Source organism: Leptonotus elevatus, chromosome 11, assembly GCF_054856555.1.
Source record: "Leptonotus elevatus isolate MCC_2025b chromosome 11, RoL_Lele_1.0, whole genome shotgun sequence".
Taxonomy (NCBI): domain Eukaryota; kingdom Metazoa; phylum Chordata; class Actinopteri; order Syngnathiformes; family Syngnathidae; genus Leptonotus; species Leptonotus elevatus.
In genome coordinates, this window is record NC_141249.1 from 2,625,202 (window position 1) to 2,652,367 (window position 27,166).

At 41.4% G+C, this 27,166-nt stretch overlaps 2 pseudogenes; one reads left to right on the forward strand and one right to left on the reverse strand.

Annotated features, from left to right (window-relative positions):
• Nucleotides 1–626: 626 nt before the first annotated feature.
• Nucleotides 627–18,153, reverse strand: LOC147165181 (ankyrin repeat and MYND domain-containing protein 1-like; annotated as a pseudogene).
• A 907-nt stretch (nucleotides 18,154–19,060) lies between these two features.
• On the forward strand, nucleotides 19,061–22,460 carry LOC147165182 (uncharacterized; annotated as a pseudogene).
• Nucleotides 22,461–27,166: the final 4,706 nt, after the last annotated feature.

A 27,166-nucleotide genomic window follows, 5' to 3' on the forward strand; every position in this document is an offset into this window, starting at 1 on the left:
CAAAGTAAGTTAAACCAATAATTCCAAAAAACTAAACAAATAAAGCAGATGAGATGATCTAGAGCTGTCAACAGTTTTGAGGTTTTTAATTGGTCCTAGTGTGACTTTTTAAAATGACTTAATTTCAAGATTGTTATGTTTCACGCGCATCTAAAAGTTATTTTCTAGTTTGTTCTTCTGGCTTCACGTAAGATGATAGCAGTAAATACACCTTTAAACGTGCCACACACCCAGCGAAGTCTTTAAGTTAAAAGTTTATATGTGTATTTGTAACTCATTCCTTCCTCCGGCCTGAGGATGGTGCTGTGCAAAAGCTACAAAAGGAGGCGGAGGGGGGAAATCCTCCACAATTTAGATAGTTTTCCACAATAAAAGATTTATAAAAATTTAAAAATCCCACCCCCCTGCAATTTTTGCAGTATCAGTCTCAGTAGATAGTGTGTACTATGTTTTTTTGTTTCAGAGTTCAGTTCAAATGCAGAACTATGGCAGTACAAAAACAGCTTAAAACATTATCTATGAACTGGAAAATACATCGCACAATACGAAGCCTCTTTAAAAAATAAAATAAACACTTGACGGAAAGATAGATCAAGTACAAACTAATGAGCAAGTTACACATTCTGTCAGTTGTAGCTGTAGTTTTCATTCAGGCTCACAGGTTGGTTTTCTTCAGTGCCCACGATTTGTAATTGGACATTTGAATATGTGGGGATTTGAATGGATTTCAATACAGTAGTGGGGTCTTGTTGGTTCTGAAACAGGAACATTCTCTCGAAACTGTCAACAGAAGCTGGATAGGGAGAGATAAAAATAATAACAGTCGTACCATTAAGTCATAGTTATTTTTATTTTTTTTTCAAGTTCCTGAGATTAATTGATAAAACTGGGTCTGATTCCCACCCGATTCCTGCAGACACTCTTCCCTGTGTCTCTCATCCCATGCTTTAAGTTTACAAGATGACGAGCAATAGAAAACGTGGCAGCGAGTACAAGCAGTTAGCTTCACGGCAGCAGAGCGACCGCAGTGGTAGCAGAACTTCAATGATGGTGACCTGAGAAAAGATTCAGATTACCTACAGTCAGTACAGGAAACAAATAATACGAGTATAAGTCTGGAGAATATAAGAGGTTTTTGATGTGCGTTAATGTACCTTTGTTTTACTGCTGTGGGAGGTTTTGTTGTATGGCTGGCGTCAGCATCAGTAGGAGAAAGGGCAGTTTCACCTGCAAGGAAAAACTTCTCCCTTAAACTGTCACCACAACGACTTGCATTTAACTTACAATTCAGTCGGAGTTCTTTCTCTTTCTCCAGTTGTTCTTTCTCTCTTTGGACAGCAGCCCCTCTCAGCAGACTTCCCATCTTGCTGAGGAGGTGACTCCTTGCTTTAAATGTTTTTCTCTCCTCCATGTTTAGGATATGGAAGGGTGTGTGGGCAATACGTAAGTCCTAGACAGTAGACGATTATTAAAGTATTCGGTGTAACTAATAACACAATAGAAAACAATACATTTAACTTTATTTACACCAAAATGTAAACTACAGTAAAACAATTGAAAACAAACTATAAGCATAACAATAAACATATTACATTTTCAAAAAGTGAGACCAAATTGAATTGCTAAATATTCAGATACAGTGATTTGTCATAAATTTGATTTTGTCTAAATTCACGAAGTTGTCCTACCTGGTCGAAGGAGTGATGTGCATAGTCAACCACATTTCCTTTACAATCACCCACGTGGACTGGGTTCAACATATCAGCACCAGACTTTTCTAATATGTCCAACTATGACAAAGACATAAATACACACATCTCAATAGTTCCCTGCTGATTTTTTTTTTTTAACACAACCTCATCAGGGTCACAGGTGAGCTGGAGCTCACTTGAACACTTTGCTGACTTTGGGTGACATGACCCATCCTGGACTGGTTGCCAGTCTACAAACAACTTTCAATTAATGTAAAATGCATGTTCTTGTAATGTGGAAGCTGTACCCAGAGAAAACCCATGTAACCCATGGAAACTGTGAACATTTAAACACTACACAGGAAGGCCGGGGCTGAATATGGAATGGAACTACCATTCATTCACCATGTTGCCAAATCATTTGAGATTTTTTAGGTGAATGGATTTGTTTTGCAAGGCTGAGATTTTTCTTTTCTCTTTTACAAATTTCCAGATGTGGCAGGTGGTTAAAAGACTGCAATAAATATTTTAAATATTGCCTGTATACATTGGTGAATGACTATCTATGTGTAGGTAAATAGTAAATACCAGTTTTGTTCTTTTGCCATCCAAGTGGTAGCAGAAGTTAATGATGACACATAGGGCATTGCCAACTCCACAACCCAAGGGAAGGTTGGGATCTGCACCTTCTTTTAACAGCGCCTCCACCGCCTGCACAGGGAAAACAACAGATTAAGATAAAGTTGTGATCAAAAGTTGACATACACTTGTGAAGAACATAATGTCATGGCTCTCCTGAGCTTCCAGTTATTTCCATAACTCAGATTTTTCTTTGAGTGATTGCAACAGGTGCGGCACGGTGGCTGACTGGTTAGCACGTCCACCTCCCAGTGCAGAGGACGTGCTTCAGCCTTCCTGGGTGGAGTTTGCATGTTCTCCCCGTGCTTGCGTGGGTTTTCTCCGGTTTCTTCCCACATTCCAAAGACATGCATGTCAGGTTAATTGAACACTCCAAGTTGTCCATAGGTGTGATTGTGAGTGTGGATGGTTGTTTGTCTCTGCGTGCCCTGTGGTTGGCTGGCAACCAGTTCAGGGTGTACCCCGCCTACTGCCCAAAGGCAGCTGGGATAGGCTCCAGCACCCGCTGCGATCCTTGTCAGGACAAGTGGTTAAGAAAAGTGTCAGGATGGGGGAGCTTGAGGACCCAAATGTGGGAAGACAGGGCGAGGAGGCAGAGGTTCAATAAAAATTTTTTTAAAAAAAGGGATTTTAATTACTACAAACAAAAAGGTGATCTTCCAAATTGCAAGATAAACCAAAACATGGGGGAACAACAATGGAAAAACAAGCAGCATGACATGGGGAAAAGACATGGCAAAAAACGGGCAGCATAACATGGGGGGAAAACAATGAACCGACACAGACAGAGGGGGAGACAGCAGACTAAATACACAGACACTAACGACACAACAAGACACACCTGGGGCAAGACACAAGTGGCTGAGGGCACTGATTGGATCACACGAGGAAGGGCAGGATCACACAAGGAAAACAGAACCCAAAACATGACAAAAAGGGATGGATAGATGAATAATTGCAACAGATACTCTCTTGTCACAAGAAAGATTCATGAATGTTTGTTCTTTTACAACTTTATTAGGGGTTAACAGAAGAAATGAACGAGGGACGGCTCCCAGACGTCCCTAACACAAAAAAGTCCAAAAACAGGGCGGGCGGAGGGGGGCACGGAGGTGGGAACCTGGCACACCCATCAAGGCCAGTCCGGGGGGCGTCCCGGACGCCAGACGAGGGGAGCCCGGTGGCGCCGGTCCGGAGGGCGCCCCGGACGCCACACTGGAGCAAAGGGCGACCACAACGTGCGCCGCGAGACAAGGAGAAGACGGCAGTGGGACGTGCACCTCCTGCCCACACTCAAGGACTTGAAGCCGCCATGGAAGAGGCCAGGGGCTGCCGCGGCAGACGTGGCTCGGGGACCTGGAACGGCGGCAGACGTGGCTCGGGGACCTGGAACGGCGGCAGACGTGGCTCGGGGACCTGGAACGGCGGCAGACGTGGCTCGGGGACCTGGAACGGCGGCAGACGTGGCTCGGGGACCTGGAACGGCGGCAGACGTGGCTCGGGGACCTGGAACGGCGGCAGACGTGGCTCGGGGACCTGGAACGGCGGCAGACGTGGCTCGGGGACCTGGAACGGCGGCAGACGTGGCTCGGGGACCTGGAACGGCGGCAGACGTGGCTCGGGGACCTGGAACGGCGGCAGACGTGGCTCGGGGACCTGGAACGGCGGCAGACGTGGCTCGGGGACCTGGAACGGCGGCAGACGTGGCTCGGGGACCTGGAACGGCGGCAGACGTGGCTCGGGGACCTGGAACGGCGGCAGACGTGGCTCGGGGACCTGGAACGGCGGCAGACGTGGCTCGGGGACCTGGAACGGCGGCAGACGTGGCTCGGGGACCTGGAACGGCGGCAGACGTGGCTCGGGGACCTGGAACGGCGGCAGACGTGGCTCGGGGACCTGGAACGGCGGCAGACGTGGCTCGGGGACATGTGCTTGGCTTGGCGGTGCTTGGCTTGGCGGTAGCTGGGTGAACATGGCGGGCGGCACGGTGGCTGACTGGTTAGCACGTCCGCCTCCCAGTGCAAAGATTGTGAGATCAAGTCCGGGCTTCGGCCTTCCTGGGTGGAGTTTGCATGTTCTCCCCGTGCTTGCGTGGGTTTTCTCCGGGTACTCCGGTTTCCTCCCACTTTCCAAAAACATGCATGGCAGGTGAATTGGACACTCCAAATTGTCCATAGGTGTGATTGTGAGTATGGTTGTTCGTCTCTGTGTGCCCTGCGATTGGCTGGCAACCAGTACAGGGTGTACCCCGCCTACTGCCCGAAGCCAGCTGGGATAGGCTCCAGCAACCCCGCGACCCTTGTGAGGACAAGCGGTACAGAAAATGGATTGATGGGTGAACATGGCTTGGGGTGGCGTGGCTGAAGCAGACTTGAGAGCAGGAACTGGGGCCACATCAGCCTGCCACCATGGGGAGTGATGAGCAGCAGGGATACTAGAAACCGAGGATACAGAGACTGAAGGAACGTGACGAGAAGAAACGGGATTAGGCAAGGAACCAGGTTAAGTGGGGACTAAGTATTGACGTGGCGGTAATGTGGGGCTATGAGGTGCACAAGATGGGGACCGGAGTGATGAACTTAGCGGGGACCGAGGTGACGGGGGGTGACATGACCCGGTGTTAAAATAATCTGCAAAAGAAAACAGTGACGAAAACATGTAAGGGTCTATACTGGTGAAAAAATCCAAATCAGTGTCTAAATCGGAACTGGAATCTGTAAGTGCATTAACCAAAAAACAGCCTTCTTCATCATCATCTGTGAAGTCTGTGTCTATGAAACAATGGGGTGACAAAATGGTGTCTTAGGGCAGGGACTTAAGTGAACTAAGGAGATCGGGTGAATGGGGAACAGAGGACAAGGCGGAACCAGTCAGAGAAAAAGTACCTACATGGAGGGAATGGGATTGGGTGGCAGGCTGACGGTGCTTTCGAGCCAACCAACGGCGTGCCGGTCGGCAACGGGAGCTTCCCGCTGGGTCTGATCGTGGTCGGTTCATTCTGTCAGGATGGGGAGCTTGAGGACCTAAATGCGGGAAGACAGGGCGAGGAGGCAGAGGTTCAATAAAAAAAATGGATTTTAATTACTACAAACAAAAGGTGATCTTCCAAATTGCAAGATAAACCAAAACTAGAACCAAAAAATGAACCAAAACATGGGGGAACAACAATGCAAAAACGATCAGCATGACATGGGGAAAAGACAAGGCAAAAACGGGCACCATAACATGGAGAAAAACAATGAACCGACACAGACAGAGGAGAGACAGCAGACTAAATACACAGACACTAACGACACAACAAGACACACCTGGGGCAAGACACAAGTGGCTGAGGGCACTGATTGGATCACACGAGGAAGGGCTGGATCACACTTAAACAAGACCAAGAGAGACACACAAGGAAAACAGAACCCAAAACATGACAAAAAGGGATGGATAGATGAATAATTGCAACAGATACTCTCTTGTCACAAGAAAGATTCATGAATGTTTGTTCTTTTACAACTTTATTAGGGGTTAACAGAAGAAGTGAACAATTCTGGGTCAAAAATGTACATAGAGCTATGCTAATATTTGATTACATGTCTCTTGGCCATTTTCACATCAATTAGGCGCTTTTGGTAGCTATCCACAAGATTCTGGTAAGCTTCTGGTTGAATCTTTGACCACTCCTCTTCACAGAATTGGTGCAGTTCAGTTAAATTTGTTGGCTTGCTGACAGGGACTTTCTTTAGCATTGTCCACATGTTTCCAATGGGGTTTAATAAGTCAGGACTTTTGGGAATGCCATTCTAAAACCTTAATTCCAAAATGAGTTCCATTACCACTTCTGATGTGTGGTGGGGTCATTGTGCTGTTGGAACACCAAACAGTGGCCAAAACTCAAACTTTGAGCTGATGATTTTTGAAAAAAAAATAAAAAGGAAGTTAATCCTCCTCCTTCATTATCCCATTTACTCTGTGTAAAGCACCAGTTCTATGGGCAGCAAAACAGCCCCACAATACTACCACCGCCGTGCTTGATGGTTGGTGTTGTTGGGGTTAAGGCCTCACCTTTTCTCTTTCAAATTTATTGCTGGGCATTTTGGCCAAACAGCTAAATTTTTGTTTTGTCCACGGTTCCTCCAGAAGGTCTTATCTTTGTCCATATGATCAGCAGCAATCTTCAGTCGAGTCTTAAGGTGCCACTTTTGGAGCAAGAGCTTCCTTCTTGCACAACAGCCTCCCAGTCCATGGCGATGCAAAACACACTTGACTGTGGACACTGATAGCTGTATCCCAGCAGCTCTAATTCTTGCCAGATCTGCTTTTTGGTGGTTCTCGGTTGATTCTTCACCCTCCTGATCAATTTTCTCTCAGCAGCAGGTGATAGCTTGCACTTTCTTCCTGATCATGGTGGTGATAAACAGTGCCATGCACTTTATACTTGCAAACAACTGCTTGCACTGTTGGTCTTAGGACCTGCAGCTGCTTTCCAAGCAATTTTCCTCACTTGTTCAAGTCAATGATTTGCGTTTTCAGATCCGTTTTGACACCGTTGAGCTCCTTTGACTGTCCATTGTTGCATATGTGGGCATTGGTATCCAATGAGCCCGATTTCAATGGCCTCAGAGAAGTTGCATTCACTCAAAATCACACACAAGATGTTAAGCGGCAATGGTATGAAGCTCATTTCATTGGCCAACTTTCAAAGTCACCAAAATTGCCAATTCATGTTGCTGTATGTATATTTTTGACACAGTAGTATCTGGTCACTTTTTCTGTTTTAAACCCAAATAAAGTCATAAAAGAACGTAAATTCATGAACCTTTTTGTGACAAGAAAGTATCCATTCCAATTACTCAATCAGAGAAAAATCAAGATTTGTAGAAATAACTGGAAGCTCGGGAGAGCCATAACATTATGTTCTTTACAAGTCTATGTCAACTTTTGATCACGACTGTACATAAGACTTTTCATACATCAAAATGCAACTCAAAGTGATGTGCAAAAAAAACCACACGGCCTGTCCCTAACACAAATACAGGTTCTTTTTGGTGAATTCAGTGAGTAACTAACTACATTTGTAATGCCTCTTTCTGCTTTGGTATATGGACAAGCCTCCCCTATATAATATAATAATATAACATATTTCTTTAACCAGATAAAAACCCATTGAGATCAAGATCTCTTTTAAATGGGTGACCTGGCCATGAAGTCAACAGCACACATCGTCAAAACTAAGACTATACATACATACATACATCATCTACCGCTTATCTGGGGTTGGGTCACGGGGGCAGCAGCTTTAGCAGGGAAGCCCAGACTTCCCTCTCCCCAGCCACTTCAACCAGCTCCACCGGCGGGATCCCAAGGCGTTCCCAGGCCAGCCGAGAGACATAGTCTCTCCAGCGTGTCCTGGGTCGTCCCCGGGGCCTCCTGCTGGTGGGACATGCCCAGAACACCTCTCCAGGGAGGCGTCCAGGAGGCATCCGAACCAGATGCCCGAGCCACCTCAACTGGTTCCTCTCAACGCGGAGGAGTAGCGGCTCGACACTGTGCTCCTCCCGGATAACCGAGCTTCTCACCCTATCTCTAAGGGAGAGCCCGGACAACCTGCGGAGGAAACTCATTTCGGCCGCTTGTGTCCGGGATCTTGTTCTTTCGGTCACGACCCATAGCTCGTGACCATAGGTGAGGGTAGGAACGTAGATCGACTAGTAAATCGAGAGCTTTGCCTTTCGGCTCAGCTCCTTCTTTACCACAACGAACCCGATACAGAATCCGCATCACTGCAGACGCTGCACCGATCCGCCTGTCGATCTCCCGATCCAACCTACCCTCACTCGTGAACAAGACCCCAAGATACTTGAACTCCTCCACTTGGGACAGGATCTCATTGCCGACCCGGAGAGGTCACTCCACTCTTTTCCGACTGAGGACCATGGTCTTGGATTTGGAGGTGTTGATTTTCATCCCAACCGCTTCACACTTGGCTGCGAACTGCTCCAGCGAGAGTTGGAGATCACAGCTTGAAGAAGCCAACAGCACCACATCATCTGCAATGTTGAGGCCACTAAACCGGACCCCCTAAACGCCTCGGCTGCGCCTAGAAATTCTGTCCATAAAAGTTATGAACAGAATCTGGACAATCTGACAAAGGGCAATCTTGGTGGAGTCCAACCCTCACTGGAAACAAATTCGACTTACTGCCGGCAATGCGGACCAAACTGTGACATCGGTCGTACAGGGACCAAGCAGCCCGTATCAGGGGGCTCGGTACCCCGTACTCCCGAAGCACCCCCCACAGGACTCCCCGAGGGACACGGGCAAACGCCGAGGGTGTAGAGCTGATCGACTGTTCCACGGCCGGGACGAAAACCACACTGCTCCTCCGGAATCCGAGATTCGACTTCCCGACGGACCCACCTCTCCAGAACCCCTGAATAGACCTTACCAGGGATTCTGAGGAGTGTGATCCCTCTATAGTTGGAACACACCCTGCGGTCCCCCTTCTTCTTCTTACTGTCCCCAATGTCCATGCGATGCTGTAGAGGCATGTCGACCACGACAGCCCCACAACATCCAAAGCCGTTAGGAACTCCGGGCGGATCTCATCCACCCCCGAGGAGCTTTCCAACCACCTCAGTGACTTCAACCCCACAGATAGGGGAGCCCACCTCAGAGTCCCCAGACCCTGCTTCCTCAAAGGAAGACGTGTCAGTGGAGTTAAGGAGGTCTTCGAAGTATTCTCTCCACCGATTCATGACGTCCTGTGGCGAGGTCAGCAGCACCCCATCTCCACTATACACAGTGTTAATGGCACACTGCTTTCCTCCCCTGAGATGCCGGATGGTGGACCAGAATTTCTTCAAAACCGTCCGGAAGTCGTTTTCCATGACCTCACCAAACTCTCCCCATGTCCGAGTTTTTGCCTCAGCGACCGCCGAAGCTGCCTTCCGCTTGGCCAACCGGTACCTGTCAGCTGCCTCCGGAGTCCCACAGGCCAAAAGACCCAATAGGACTTCAGCTTGACGGCATCCCTTACCGCTGGTATCTACCAGCGGGTTCGAGGATTGCCGCCACAACAGGCACCAACCGTCTTACGGCCACAGCTCTGATCAGCCGCCTTAACAATGGAGGAGCGGAACATGGTCCACTCGGATTCAATGTCCCCCGCCTCCCTCGGGACAAAGGAGAAGTTCTGCCGGAGGTGGGTGTTGAAACTCTTTCTGACGGGATTCTGCCAGACGTTCCCAGCAGACCCTCACAATACGTTTGGGTCTGCCAGCTAGCTTCAGTAGCCGTGGGTCGGACCGCAAAGGCCCCCGCCTTTGGCTGCCACCCAGCTCACTGCGCACCCCAACTATACATACAATAAATTTAAATACATTTTACAAATGTATAATGTCTTAAAAATAATAAAATAAAGTGCATACATGTTAAAGGACAAATAACAAATCATAAACACAGGCACTGCTGAGTCGTCTCACATTGTTTATGAGTCAATATGGGTCGAAAGGCTCCAAGTGTAATGGCTCTGAGAGCTTTCGTTTAGTCTGTAAAGAGTTCCAGGCTGTGGGGGCAGCAACACTGAATGCTCTCTTCCCTCGTTCAGTTCTGACACGAGGAACAGAAAGATGGAGGATATCACAGGATCGTAATGCATAATATCCTGCAGTTCTCTGTATAAAAGTCCTTAAATAAAATGGAGTAATGCTAAGAAGAGTTTTATTTTAAAAAAAAGTCAGCCAGTGAGTGTACCTACATGCACTTAAGGAAGGTAACCCAGATTTAATGTACAAGTCACAATGATGTGTGAGGCGACTATCACCACAACAAACCTTAAGGCACTGTGATAAACAGTGTTTAAAGACTTAAGACATTTTAGTGAAGCACCCATATTCAGCACATCTCTTTAGTCAATAAGTGGCATTTAGGAGTTAGACTGTGAAAGGATTAGTGGAGATTTCAGACTGTCCATTTAAGAGTGTGTGTCAAGGTAATATTATCATATCATTGCCACTTGCCAATGAGAGAGGTGAGTGTCCACTCCAGAGGAGGTCTGTTCTGGCTTTATGCGAGAGCAACAGGGATACCGCCTTGCTGGCATTCTGAATAAAAATAAACAAACAAACAAACAAATAAATAAATAAATACAGATAAGTCAAACGTGATGCAAAATCACCATTTGTCTGTACACTTTTTCAGATATTCCCGACTTTTCTTGCTTTAGGAGCAAGTTTGGGTACAGAAAATTGTCTTCACTCAAATCTGTTGGCTGACCAAGGAGGAACCCCTTGAAATTGGTAGGTAGGGACACCCACTTATCTTGAAAGTATTATAAATGATGCTATGAAATATATAAAAAAATACAGCATAAGATGCCTAGCATCAGCGTGCAGTGAAGAAAATTGTTGTTTCTTGCAGCATTCCTTGGTCTTGAAATCAACATTACAACAAACTTTTGGATAAATGATTTTATTATACTATTATACTTGTATTACTATTGCTAATATTTATCATTTAGCAACACAAATCAAAAAGTCCAAATTGGAATTGTGTTCAGCCAACTGAATGGACCCCTGGCAAATCAAACTAGCAAAACAAAACGAGAATCTGCTCATGGCAGTAATGTAACAAATCAATAAACCTATATATAAAAAGAAAAAGCAACCACAAATGAAATAAAACAATAATATGCACAACCAAACAGCAACAGGCAAATCAGTCAGGTCAGAATAAACTACAACAGAAAGCAAAAGGCCTCCAAAATCAAAGTGGTGGCATATGACCGCAATCAGAGCAAAAATTAAAATAATATATATCTAAATATCCAAACCATCTCAGTCGGATCAAATCAAATCAAATCAAATCAAATCAAATCAAATCAAATCAAATCAAATCAAATCAAATCAAATCTAATCAAATCAAATCTAATCAAATCAAATCAAATGTTATTTTTATAGTACCTTTCATACATTAAAATGCAACTCAAAGTTGGACAGATGAGATGGGAATCACAGATTGGTTGGTCTTTTTAGCAAATTCAAGAAATAAGGGCTCCAGTGGGACCGTCACTTGCCTCCGAGGCAAGTTGGCGTGGGTTCGTTTCCCCGCCTGGGAGACTATGTTTGTATGTGTGCGTGTTTGTGGTTTGTGTGAGTGGGTGCAAAATAAATAAAAAAATCAAGAAATTAATCCCATAAACTCCCAATTTCAGTTGTGCGGCCGATTAAGGACAGTCTAATTTTCTCTAATTCACAAAAATAAAATGTCTCTGATCCAGTGGGTGTGATTTCTAACTAATTACAATTAATCTCCTGGCTAGCAGAGTAGCGAAAGCTAGCATATCCTTTTTAGATTTAGGCAAGGAAGGCAAATGGGGGGCAACCGCAAACAGTTCACCATTTGGTTACATTTTTTCTCCAACCACCACCAATAAAGTGTCAAAAATCTCCATCCAATATTTGTTTAGGGATGGACAAAGGCAGAGTGTGTGAATTAAGTTTTCAGGAAACTGTTGGCATCTATCGGAGGTTACGCTTACGTTGTCATAAATTTTAATCAAGCAAGCCTTAATGTAATAGATACGGTGTATAATTTTATATTGAATACATTTGTGTCTTGCACATGCAGACAGAGGATTCTTCAAATCTCTGACCGCTCCTCCTCAGCCATCGTCAGAGCCAGGTCCTTCTCCCAAAGTGACTGAATTGGGCTCAGAGATTCAACACAAACAAGAAACTCTTATTATAGATACGTGAGCTAGAGCCTTTAAAAGCAGGAATCCAAAACCCATCCAAAGCAGTGTCAGGCGGTAAAAAAGGAAAACCAGGAAAAGTGTTATGCCTGCATGTTTGTGTGCATATTTGGTCATTCTGTATTGTTAGTACTCACAGAGTGATCCGTTTCTCGCTGGCAGGCCACATGCAAGGCTGTCCGGCCTCCTTCTTCAGGAAATGGCTTCTCACTGATGTTCCATGATTTTCTTGCCATTGTGGACACCTGCAAAACAGTCAGACGTGATTAATAATTCTACCAATTTAACTACAAACACACAGTACATTTTGTAGAGTAAATTTGACTCTATTTAAAGTGGGACCAAATAGACTCAGTTTTAGAGTAATATTTACACTTGGAAGAGAGTAAAATGAAGAATTGGAAAATAAATAAATAAATAAAAGTCACTCAAGAGTTGAGGAACGAACTTACGACCTTCAACTTGGGAGACTGCCAATGAGGTCACGCAGCTCCTGCTTTGTGTAGTATATCGCTCGTGTCAGCCAGAATCTACCTAAACCCAAAATACCAAAAACGATGTCTTTGGTCTTTGGAGATCAAAGCTCACGTAATAGTGTGGCAGTCTCTCAAGCTGAAGGTCGATGAAGGTCGTGAGTTCGTTCCTCAACCCTTGAGTGATTTTTTAATTTTACTCTCTTCCTAGTGTAAATCTTAGCCTACCCACTTTAAATAGAGGCAATTTTACTCTATAGAATTTAATGTGCAGATGGATATATACACTTTGCTTGGTTCACAGATTTCCGTCTGGTCACATGCTCGTGCATCTGGGTCAGCTAAAGCATGCAGCAGCAGTTCTGTGATTTTGGGACCTTCTGGGCCTGGCCGCTGCCAGATGTAGAGGATAAAGGCCTGTTTTCTATAACACAATGAAAAGGTTAGCTGACTACATTATCTGTGGAAAGGGGCGAATGCAGGGCAGGAAAGGAGGCATAGTTGGTGAGAAGTGGTGCCATTTCTAATCAAACAAAGTCTCAGTAACCATTTGACTTGTTACCTCAGATGAAAGACAAACACTTGTTTGAGCTCCACACAGAAGAAGTCTCCTGACAGTCTCGGTATCGGCTGCCATAATGGTCAAAAAGAGAACAGGTAAGGGGACTATTGAAGGGTTGGGGTCAGCCCCCTGGTCCAACAGCAGCTTCATTGTGTTCAAACGAACACGGTGCCTGGTCACACAAACGCATACAAACACATGTTTATAGATGCAAACAGGGGGAAAAGAGATGAATGAAACATACTCAAACTTCATGGCAGCCATTCTGCGCACAGTCTCCTGAGTATCAGAATGCTGGGGCAACCCAGTGTGGCTCAGAGCTTCAGCTGCCCCCTGGAGAATTTCCTCTGAGACCTGCATGCTGCAGCTGTACATGGATTGCGCTGAGGTCATTTTTTTGTGAGAGTCCTGCTGCACAGGTATGAGAGAAAAATTCAAGACCTAACGTATGTCAAATGTGGGAAAGAACAGATCTCTGTGCTGCACACCTTAATACTTCCAGATGAATATTATTTCCACTTCAGGTGGCCCAGTACAATGTGACCATCCTTCACTTGTACGGAGTGCTCTGAAAAGAGCATCTTCTCCTCCTGATGGGTTTTCTCTTCCTTGTCCCTCCCTTCATCCTCAATCAAAGTTCTCAATTTCATTTGGCCACCATCCTCGCCTGATTCTGCATCTTCCTGTCTAGTTATTACTCGCAGCTCTCTACTATTTGTACTACATGCCGCCTCCTTTCTGTTTCTCAACTCGTCAGTTTTAAGAATGTCTTCTCTGTTCCTTTCTGTTAATTGCTGATCTTCCACAGGGGTTTCATGATCTTTCAGAACAATGGAAAGCTCACTGCAGCTGCTGCGATGGAAGATGATACGTCCTGATAATTCCTTATTCATCCTGAAGACAATGAAATGAAAAAAACAAATCTGAGCAATATGCGCATATTGAAATGAATTGATCTGCTTTTTGTAGAGATACACGCACACTTACTTTGGCCTGGAATAACACTGTTTTAAATAGATTAATTATCTAATTATGTTAGTACAGTGATTTGCAGAGTGATACTACTAGTACTATTAGTGGTACGCTGGCTCCCTCTAGTGACACAGATTTTAATGTTCAAACTGTGCTTAATATGACACTGGTTTTTTTTAACGACTGTCAAGCCAAACTGACAGTTGACAAAGGGCTGTTGAAAGAACTACAAAAATGGCCGGAGAACTACAGTGACCTGGAAGGACATGCGCACTGCTTGACCTTTTAAAGGCGACACCTGTCACAGGTGGAACTAATTAGAAATCAAGCAGCAGGCAGCAGCAGAAAAAGGGAGGTTTCTGGTCTGAACTCTCATGCTCACGGTCAAACTACTCTACAAACACCGGAGGGGCAGCCAGTTTTTCATCTAATGGCTAATGGCAAATGGTTGGCTTGAAACAAATAAGAGAAGAAAAAAGAAGGAAAGCTGCCTGGTCATTTGAGTGAATCCCAACTTCTAACTCCAAGTAGATAGTTTATCCCTTTAAAGTGGGAGGAAAACAACAACTTATTTTTTTTTAAATCCAGTAAACACTTGTTAACTCATTCACTCCCAGCCATTTTCACTGAAGCAACCCCCTTCACTCTCAGCTGTTTTACTGGATTTTGACAGATTTTGCAAGGTCCACAGAATACTGTGTTCTAACTTTTACTGCTATAAAAACATGGAAGCTACCAAAAGAAAGATTAGAGTCTCTTCTTTCATCAGGAAAAAAATATATTTCTCTCTGTTTCTGTTTTGCAGCAATTAGCATTAGAATATAGCTAGGTTTAATCAATATTCACATTCCTGGTGAAAACACTGACAAAAAGAGCTTGTTGAACATGGCCTTTTTTGTAATAACTACGCTTCATGCATTCTCTTCAGTTCAGAGGCTGCATCAAAGCCTTCTGTATGTTCGTGCATAAAATGCATTAATAAAAAAAAGTATAAATAGAGAGTATAGTAAGGTCATCATAAAGCAGCAAATTGTCATCTTTCTCTATCTAAAGGAGTGGAAACAATGAAGTGAGTTATATGGGAAAACTACAAGCTGAACTCTGAAAAATGCATGTCATTATTATTATCATCATTATTCTTACATATTTATTTATTTTTTAATGATCCTATATTATTATTTATTTAGTGCTGTCTTGAGCACATAGCCTACAAATTACATTGAAAAATATGTGGACAATGACAGTAACTTGTTTTTCTTTTAAAAGGAAAGTCAAGTCAGAAATGTTCTTTACAATATTATGTATTACTGAATGCGCTCCCACTAATCTAAACATGGCATTGTGATTAATCTTGCTTTTGTGGAGTATTAATAAAGCAGAAAATTGCACCCATTTTTATCCATCTCAGGGGGCAGCCATTTTGCCTGTATAGATAGATAGCCACTTGGATTTGGTCATGATGGCCAGCTTTTCAGTCAAAATGGCCGCCCCCGTGAAATGGATTTTTCAGTTTAATTCATATTCCACAAATGCAATATTAATCAGAATGCCATGTGTTTAAACTAGTGGGGGCATAGAACATATTGTAAAGAAAAATTTTGATTTGACTTCCACTTTAATTTTGCGGCCACATTTGAAATGCTTAAGATGTGATTAAAATGCACATTTGGCACATTTGTAAATATACCATAACCTGCCCAAAGTCTTTTTTTCAGTTTCAAAGCCATTGTGGTGGTGTACAAAGGACAAATCATAAAATCTCTTTCAATGTCCAAATACTTCTCTATGTAGCTGTATGTAAGAATGTACAGTTACATTCTTTGACCAGGACTCTTAAGCCGTGACCATATTGATATTCATTTTCTTCATCCTAATGTCATTGATATGCTGAAAACAGCTAAATTCATTACTCACCAAATTAGTTATATGCATGGATTGTGTCTTAACATACAAAATATGTTAACCATTAGGCCACTAAGCATCGTCTTCTTGAGCTATTAAATCCAATTTGTCCGATAACAAATTCCTTGCTAACTTAATCTTGTTCATTGGCCACAAAGTGATTTTGTTCCAAACAAATAAATTATCCAAATTAGGAATAATAATTGAATTCATTTCTACAAAAATTCAGAGGGTTTCATGCATGCTGTTTTCATATTTAGAAATGCGATGACATCCAAGACACACGTCCACAGAGCTCAGAATATGTCTGCCTGTACCTCGATCAAAGCCGCCAAAATCGCATTACAACACCTGAGCCACAACTTAGACCTGCTTTCACCTGGTCTAAAATATAGTCTCCCTTCTGTCAAAGTGTAAAAGAATAGGCCCTCGGTCCACCAAAATGGCCAGCCTGGCGCAGCGTGGTCTGTCAAATTCTCAAAAACTAGACTTGCTTCAGCACAAAAATTAAGAGGTGCCAGTTTTTACGGCTGAGAGCTGTCTACAAAAATAGGGCCCTAAATGTTAGTGTTAAGATTTTTTTTTTTTCGTATTCTGCCATCAACAACAAAACAATTAAATTACATTACTTACACTTGCTAAATAAGATGAGAAAATTAGCTCAAAATCTTAACTAAGCATGGATTCCCCTCATTGTTGATCAATGAAATTAAGTCTAATGCCCATCCCTAACCAGTAACCACTTATCATATTTACCTCAGATTCACACATTAGAGAATAATGTATCCTAATGAAAAGTAAAAATTAAAATTAAAAAAAGGCAAAAATGAATGTTCATATCCACATTACAAACTGATACAGGACAATGATGTACTGTATATACAAGCTATTTTATTTTCAAATATGGAAGGTCTGCAATGAGTAATACTTTGTTGAACTCAAACAATGTTTACAACAAGCATTATTGTTACACAATACTACAGTATTATACAGTGCTTACTGCTTACTGGTAGTTATTTTTTTAATTTTTCTAATACTGTTTCAAACTTATTATAGGTGGTTATTTTACCTGACTCTGAGAACCCGAGACAGTAGTTTGCTCCAAGTAGGCAGCATATTCAGTTAAGTTTTTCAGGCTGAAGCTCCCTTGTACAGAGTTACACATTTGTATCAGATGCTTCCCGTGCCATAGACCTATATCTTGACATCCTGATGGCTCACTAAGCACACCTGGACCAAACCTCTGGTCAGCATGATACAAACCCTGAAAAGGAGAGGAGGATCTAGTTGGTGTATGAAGTATTTGTGCTTGGTTACCTCCCACCATTGAAAGTGCATTTCATTCGGGTTACCTTAAATTTGGCTCCATCAGGAAAAATATGTTTTCCATATCCTTCTCTCCAGTTAAGGTAGAATTTGCCAATGAATTTGTTGCCCGTGGGCCAACAGTACATTCCATCACCATGCCTGTAGTCTTTGTAGAAAGAGCCCTCATAGAACTGCACACAGCAGATATTTGAAGGATGTTATCTTTTGACTCTCAATTAGGCACACTTTCACAAGTTAATGTTAACAATACTTTACAGGACACTTATACTATATTCTCCCTTTACAAAGATAATAATGATATATACTGTATATATATAAATATATATATATTTTTAAATAATAACACAATTGACATTGTCAGAGAGGTTTTCTGTATTTTGGTTACCTGGTTCAATAAAATGGGCGAACTGGTGAACGGGCTTGTGCCGACTGAGTATAACCACAACATTGAACATGCAATAAAACCTGACAAAACTGAGTTCATGACACAGGTTTTTAATTAGGTCTCTTTAACTTGATGGACCAAACGAAATGTCCTATGAATAAATGTGTTCGAAAGTACAAGCTGGTGAGAAACCTGAACATTTGTGGACAGCGCGTAAAAAGAAGTCGACTTTGTACACGGTCGAATGGAGAGAGCCAAATGAAGTCGAGGTAATTAATTACCTCTTCCTTTTTCCAGGTGTACCTTCCCTTGCCGTGTTTTAGGCCATTGACAAATTCGCCTTCATATTCGGAGCCGTCGAGAAACTCCTGGGCACCAAAACCTTGCCGACTCCTTGCCCGCCGCTCTTCTCCATCTTGGCCCCTGCGCGCAGTAACACCTTGTCCGCTTGACAACATTTGGAGCGGAGACTTGTTTTAGACGGAAAAAATCTGCCACACGAGTAAAATGATAGGTAACATATATTAACTGTGTTTGATTGTAATGTGTGTTTTCTCTTGAAAAGTTTTCTTTTTTATATACCTCTCAGATTCGCATTTGGAACATTCCTGGTTGTCATGACAACTACAGTATTTGAATCCTGTGCGGATGTTGACGCGATGCGCATGCGCAAACTGTGAGCACTAGTTAAGGAAAAGGAATTTTGAGTTTAGTGTCCCTTTAAGGTATACGGAAGCGTAATGCATTCACTTGAAAAAAAATCCTGTTTGTTTGACTATTTTTTGGGGGGTTGCTTTGTTTTTTTGAGTATTTTATTTTTATTTTCTGTTTTTCTGAATATTTTTTTCTGTTTTACTGAATTATTTTTTCCGTCAAAACAATCTTCAGAAAAACAGGCTGAATTTTTTTTTTCAGTAACACAGGAGGAAAAATAATTCAGAAAAACAGGGAAAAATATATATAAAAAATGGGAAAAAATATTTTAAAAAACAGAGCTGGTGACTTGTCTGTCCTCCCAAAAAGGACACATTTGGTCACCCTAGATATTGTTAATTATTATTATGGCTCATATGAGAATCGTAACATATTGTTTAGCACGGGACACCTGTTTTAAGCATGTAACGATGAGGAAGGACGTTGCAAAGCCCTGATCTTGATGAACTATTTTCTAATTGATCAATTATAATAACAAAAGTAAGAATACTACTAAAACCCTACTCTGACATGTTGGATTTAATCTAATGTACTATTAGTATAATATTATTGTTAATGAATAAACTTTGACACACAAAAGGACACACAACACAAACCAGTTTGATTGGTGATTTGAGTGAGCACAATATTTACTGTGAGGTTGACTTTGAAATGATTATTCATATAGATTTGGCCTTTTCCTGTATGTTTGTAGTGCGAGCTGCAATGACTGCATCATCAACCCCTGGCCTCCCACAAGATGATGGTCTGTGGGCATTTTTACGCAACAGAGGTGTTCCTGAGGAGCACATTCAGAAAATGCAGCAGGATCATGTAAGTCACAGGAAATTTGTTCCTGCAAAGCTACATGTAGTATTTTGTACCTTCCAACAATGCAGCTTGATGTAGAGCCATCACTGCTATACAAATATACAAATGAATATACAAACTATTTGCTTTATTAATTAATTTATTTAAATATCACGTTTTAAAATTATTTTATGACATATTTTCAGAACAAATATACAGTATGTGAAGTGTTCTGTATAGTCAAAGTAAGACTAAGGGTCATCATTGCATTTTTCCAGGATAGGAATGCGCAACAAATAAATCACGCTTGATAACTTAGAGATGCACTGTCGACATCATGGTCATGCAAATTACTTACATGGTGTAAGAACAGTTAGAACAACACCTTCACTATCATGCTAAAGTAACTACAGGTGCAACAATTAGTTGATGGGTTATCACTTATCAATTTAAACAGTTATGAGAAGTTTTTTAAACTTAAAATTGTCCAAATCTTGTTATTTCAACAGTTAATGATCAATGATTTCTAATAATCTTCCATGAACGCAGACTGATTGGCTTTGCGCTTAATCAAAATACTCTCACACATCTGTCAGCACGTCAGCCATGCCCCACCATTCGCACGCACGCACTCACACATATGACGAAGACAACCCAAAGGGGACAGCAATATTACCAGCACCTGACTAAATACAAATTTTTTGTTTTCATAAACAAAAGCAATTGTTAGGTCTAATTAACTGGCCTGTCATTTCTGTTAGGTATAATTTTCTATTATGGTTTGATAATGCAAAAATCTTTTTTTAATCAATTAATCGATACGATAATCAGAAGAGTAATAAATTCTCAAAAACAACCCATAGCTGCAGCCCCCAAATTAACACATTTTACCTTAGAAAAAGACCACAGCTTTGAGTAGATTCAGGAGTTGATGGGTACTGCACTGTTACAGGATTATAAGATATACATTTGCAAAACAAAATGAACTTCTGTAAACTGGTGTAGACCTTACACTTTATTGGGAACAGCACTTTTCACATGTAGTGTAATCAGGTTATCTCAGTTATGGTCTGCATATTCTCTATTACTTGTATAAAAACAGTTCTAAACGTATATGTCAGATGTTATATCAGCAGATTCAGCACACTACATTATTGCCAGCTTCATAATCTGTTTTTGTATTGTTTCATACTGTCTATTGTGTTATCATCTGCACTGATGATTGGTTGTCTTGCCCATAAGTAAATAGTCTTGGACATAAAGTTTCAGATTTTCATGTCTAATGTATAAATTTTTGTTTTTTATTGTAGATTGACAGCTCAATAATTGGAGAAATGGATGCTGCTGCTTTGGCGTCTTACATTCCAGTCTATGGCGACAGAATTGCCACAAGACGTTTCTCTATGGAAAAACAAAGAAGAGGTGAAGATGATACAAGAAGACTTTCCCTGTTAATTTTTTTTACTAAAACAATGGTCACAATGAGCAACAAAGTCTGTGATCAAGGTTTTGAGGGGGGGGGGGGGGGGGGGATACAGTGCAACCACAAAATGTGGGTCTAAAAAATAACAAGAGAGCCTGGAAGACAACCAGAAAAATAGAATTAGGATGGATACATGACAACAGACAAGTCAGAAAACGCAGTGGTGGAGGAACCAGAGTTGTTGATATTAACAAGAATGCCACTAAGATTGAGTTTCTGTCACAAGCTAAACAACTGTTTTTCCCTAATGAAAAGTCAATAATGGGAACGTGGGAAGAGGTCAGTCATGTCATAGTTGACTTTCAGGAAGCACAAGTTGATGAGGATGTTAGTGTGCGCGACTATTATGACATACACAAATTTGGTTTATTAAGATTTTATTTGTGTACAAAGACCATAACTGGTGAAGCTGACCCAGAAGAAGTAGCTGAAGTAGTGATAGATGAGCAACATGACAACACGACAGAATGTGGACAAGAGAAAGACACAATGGAAGAGGTGGAGCAGCAGACACAGAAAATACACGACAGTGAAAGTCCAATACACAAAGTCGAAGATGATGATCTGAGCACTGCCACGATGTCAGCTGTTGTCTCTACTGCATCTGTTCAGATTATTGATCTTTCATCTTTGTGTGATACATCAGTTGTCAGTTTTGGCCCTTTAGCAAGTGGTCCATTTTTCGGTGATCTTGATGATACACTCATACATGAGCCAAACCTTGCAATAGAAGATGAACCCCCACCTACTCCTCAACTCCTACTGATGTTGTGGCAGATTCTGTTAGACCACCAAGTCCTGCCTATGAAGTTGTATATGTGAATGTGAAACTTCACAGAGTAACGCTCCTCGATGAACTGATTGCCCAGTTCAAGGATGAAGCAATGATGACCTACCCTGTGAAATAGAGCTTCATTGATGAAATGGGGGCAGATGCTGATGGCGTGTCCAGAGATGTATACGTTGCCTTTTGGACAGAATTCCTAGACTGTGCAGCTGAAGGTGCAGATGTGAGGGTGCCATCACTCTCCGCAAAATGGCAAGAGAAGGGATGGAGGTCTGTTGGTAGGATATTGGCCAAGGGACTGGAGGACCATGGGTATTTCCCATTTTTGCTGGCACAAGCTTTTACAGCACCAGTTGCATTTGGTGAACATGTGATGTACTGTTTGACTTCCTGATGCTGTATCTTAGTCAGTCTGAGCGTGACCTCTTGTCCACTGCTTTGCAAGAGGCTGTTGGTGAAGATGAGGAAGACTTTATAGATCTTATGGATCGCATGGGTGTAAGAACAATACCAAAAAAAGATAACCTGAGAGCTATGCTTATTCAGGTCGCCCACAAGCAGCTCATTCAGAAACCAAAGTATGCACATGATAATATCTCAGAGGTTGCAGGGCCAATACTTATGGAATTTTCCCCCAATGTACCGGATATGAAGAAGCTGTATGACAACATTAAACCAACAACACGGACGGTGATTAAGATGTTAACAGCTTCTCCAGATACTGCAGCAGAGAACCAAAGTTTGCAATTTTTACATCAGTACTTAAGGGCATTGGATGAAACTGGTCTCTGAAAGCTGATGAGATTTCTGACTGGGTCTGATGTTATTTGTGTTAAACAAATTCAAGTCATTTTCAACTCTTTGGAGGGATTAGCACGGCGGCTTATTGCCCATACTTGGAGCTGCCATCAACCTATAACAGCTACCCTGAGCTTTGAGCTGAAATGGAGGCTATACTGTCCAGCAACTCTCTTGCAATGGACATTGCTTAAAAGTGGTGTTCACACGTTTCTCTTCCACAGCCATATGAGCAATGCATGTTTGGAATTTTTGAATGTGGGATAGAGAATATTAAGAAAGATTTGTTCAGTTCAAGAGTTCTGTGATTAGTGCCAAAACAGTAACATACACAGATTTACTGAGACAGTTTTAGTAATCAGAGCATGTAAATAGTCTATTGCTGGCATCAAGTGGAAACCTCCTGTCCAAATTTGGTGATTTTACATTTTTTCACAAATGTTATATTATTGGTTAGTCCCCAGGTATTTTAACAATTGTTTGACCAATCTAGAGTGTTGCGTGCTGCTTTTAACAATGCAATGACAATGGCTCAACAAACTTTTTTTTTTTGATTCCTGGAAAGTAATGGTTTTGGAGTTGTGGGGATTCCACCCGATGCCAGCAAAATATGACTACCTCTGGGGCTGTGTGATAAGCAAGCATTGGTTAGTTGACTTATTATTTTGGATACTTTATCAGCAGTCAATAACACACTTTTGTTTTCAGTCTAGGATGAGAATTAAAAATACCTCTGTTATATTTTCCACTGTTAAATAATGCAAGTTGAAACACTACCTCATATCACATGTTAATATTGACAGCATATGTGGATCTGTTAAATTAAAAGGTACTTTTTTTTTTGTCTATATTGTTGAGTCATGTAGTTCAGGAATCATACTTTCTGAGACATGTTTATGTATGTACTACAGTGTGAACATTGGTCATGTTTCTTTTGGTGCTTTTATTGCAAAGGGTTACATGTATCAATTGTATGCAAACTCAGGTCAAGATAAAATAAAAGTAAAATAAATAAAAGCTATTCATACAGTATGCTTCATTTGCTGAAAGTTTATTGGCAACTGCTTTTTAACAAAGGTATACAGCGACATTGCATTCAGATACATATGAATGTCTGATCTGTTTATGATAGATGACATGAAAATCCAATACAATTACCGAATTGTATTACATGTGCTACAAATTACACCTGAAATCTCTTCAAGAGTTACAAAAATTAGGAAGGTACAGTATACTTCCTTAGTGGTATAATGCACAATAACAAAATATCAAAAGAGGAAAAAAAACTTAACTTTGGTATTAATAGATTTTCTGTTTGTAAGAGCTACATTTGACATTAAGCATACACATGTGAATAGGATACTGTATTATGTAGTATTATATTGATAATTTTTTATTTTCGTTTTCCTTGACTGCTCTTTTTATCATGAAACCAAGGTCTTCCATTTTTTTCATACAACTACTAACGGTCAGAACCGATTAACTCAATAATGAATAGACAGAAGATATAGAAAAGCACAAAGTAGAGATGTTCATTAGTATAAAATTCACCATTGTTTACAGCTGTAACTAAATACCCTTTACAGGTACAATTCGGAGGCTTACATCATGTCATTTGATCCAATTAAAGCACATTGCGTTCATACAATCTGAGCTCGCATGTAAGCACGTAAGAACATATAAAGCTCAATGGCTTCCTCTGGAGAGGTGGGTGGATGAAGATTATTTTCTGCCATGACAAGGCAGCAAATGTCAAACACTGTATCATCGCAGGGGTACGGTCCCCTCTGAAGGCATTCCTCTCTGCAGGCTTCAATCTTTTGTTGGGATACCTTTTTCAGGTATTCTCTAGCACCAAAAAGTTCGGGTAAGGTGTACATCATCACTGGGCGCCCACCTGGAGACACAGCATTCCTGCTTGGGCAAATTCTGTGAGTGTTCCAGAGGTGAACAACTTCCTGTAGTTCTTTCTAAATAAGTATAAATAAAGAAAGTGATAACAATCGGTTCACATACGTCGATTATCTTCGGATCACTGTTTGTAGAATAAGCATGTTGCCATATCACCATTCGTGAAAACCCATCTATTGCACCATTGATGCAGATCCCGTACGGTTTGAGTTTGTCATAAGAGTCTACATGCCACAAAAAGTTTGGGCCTGGATTCTGGTAGATACGGCGCCGAAGACGATTCCTGCGCCTCAGTTGCACACCATGCGGATCCAGTATTTTCATCAGTATCCTGATCGTTTCTTGAGTCACCACATAGCCAGCCTGAATGCATTTCAAATGCATCATTTTGTAGCCATGGAGCATGCCATATCAATCCAACTGATCCTGGACAAACATTGCTACATCTAGCAGATCTGAATGGGCCTTCCTCCTGAAGGGAAAAAATAACCATGGTTTGATATGTCCTCATGTAACCTCTTATATAAGGATATGTTGTTGTCCTGAACTGTTGTACGAATCCAGGTGCCCAACAATTTGTAAATAAAGGGCGGGATCAGCCTGGGAACTCTTCCTTGTTTATACTACAGCCTTCCCTGCTTCGCAAACATGTTTTCGAGTGTGTCTGGGAGTGGGCTTGGACAGCCCGGTTCCTCACGCTCACAACTTTTTGCTAACGAATAAAAGACGGAGCGGCACACGGTCCAGACGAAGTCAACTGTGGAACGCGTACGATTGCCCAGCCGTTGTTGCAGCTCGCTTCACCCGGACCGTAGGCTCCCCGGTCTAGTGTCAAGGTAAGCGCTGATGATGATCATATTATGCTGTTTAACGTTGTAGTGTATTGATTGCTGTTTGCGGGGAATAAAAGGTACAATAATTCTAGCAAATCGAGTTGTGATTGTTGCTGTTTGCGGGGAATGAAAGGTATAATCATTCTAGCACAGCGCAGGTGTTGATTACTGTTTGCGGGGAATAAAAGGTACAATAATTCTAGCAAATCGACTGTTTGCGGGGAATGAAAGGTATAATCATTCAAGCAAATCGAGTTGTGATTGATGCTGTTTGCGGGGGATAAAACGTACGATTATCCTAGCACAGTATAAATGTTGATTGCTATATGCAGGGAATAAAAGACAGTTATTCTAGCAAAAGTATATCAAGTCTCTGTGTGTCATTGTTGCCGCCGACCACTCACGATCCTGCATAAAAATATAAAGGTGAAGTAGTGTTTTCCACAAAACACCTCCTGAACAAATGCAAAGTCAGTTACTCAGGTGCCTGCGTAAAGTCAACAAACTAATAATAATACCATCTATATGACTCAAAGACAGGACTATCTCCCAGTGCCTTAAACCCATATCAAAATAAAACTTGATTAAACTAAATAAGATGGTCATGTTTACTTACTGGCTCTCAATAAAGGAATGAATGTGTATACTGTATTGTGGTTTGTTTTCTAATCTCTGAGGGAAAACCCCTTAAAAAAATATTCAGAAAAACAGAGAAAAAAAATATTCAAAAAAACAGAAAAATATTTATTTTATAAAACAGGGAAAAAATACTCAGAAAAACAGAAAAAAAAATATTTAAAAAACCGGGAAAAAATACTCAAAAAAACAACCTCTGGAACACTCAAAAAAAGTAGTCAGAAAAACAGCACTATTTTTTTTCAAGTGAATGGTCCGTGTAGTAAAAAATAATAAGAAAATAACACAAATAAGATATTTCAAACATGCATTCAAAGTCTTCTTGGCCTTCTTGTTCTGGCAGGCACTGTGTGATTATAAATAAAATTCAAAATCCTTCATTAAATACTGAAAAAATGGCCTGTGTTTTACAAATTTACATTTATGTATATACAATTATACAATAGCAGATTATCACAAGGGCTTTCTCATTTTCATCGTTTAATACATTAATTTGTAATCCACTTTACATTTAAAAGAAATCTCAAAGTGCTGATTAAAACAAATTACAACAAATTAAACAGTTAAAAACCATACAATCTAGCAAACAATAAATCAATTAATTAATAGACCTTTTCAAAAAGAAAGGTCTTGAGGCTTTTTCTTCTTTTTTTTTTACTTCCACATTTTGTGGAGCCATCAGGGTCTCTGAAAGGGCATTCCAGAGCCGCGGGGCAATTATCTGGAAGGCCCTGTCGCTCACGGTGGAGAATCTGGACCTAGGCTGGTGAAGGCAGTAGGTGGAGGATGAGGAGCGAAGTTCTTGTGTGGCATTGTGGAGGGTAAGTAATTTACTGAGGTAGGCAGGGGCAGTTTGATGAATGAATGCATTTCTTTCCCACACTTTACAAAATAACCCAAAATAATATGCTCATAAAACAATACAACATTTGCAATTAGATTATTACAAATAAATCTTGCTGCATCCTTGCATAGTTTCATTGTGACCTCACAATGATAGAAAAAGATGTGATACAGTTTCAGGAGAAGCTGAGCAAAATGAACACCTGGTATCAATATATATATAAAAAAAAAATCATATAATGTTTTACAGGGTACATTTTGTGTGGAACTTTAAAATAAACCTCTCTAATTTGGTTAGTGATCAAAACTTGTGAGACAACAACCAGACTTTGGACCAGGGTATATTTGCATGTAGAAATATTGTATGGTTTAGTAGAAAGTTTACTCTCAAACAATGAACAGGTGGCTCAGTTATTTTTCTTGTGATAGAGCCACAAAAAAAAATCCCACAAAGGGTGTTTACAGGATTTGCAACACACATATAGGACACACCTTGGACAAAAACATCTCTATAAAAAATAAATTAAATAACTGAACCAGCAAGAATATGATCTTTAATTTGAGCAAAATCTCTATATGACACAGGAAAGTTAAATTAATTACAAAATTCCTCAAGACTGATAAAGTGACCCTCAGGACTGGAGTAAGTAGCTGAATCTCTAAACACATATCCTTGT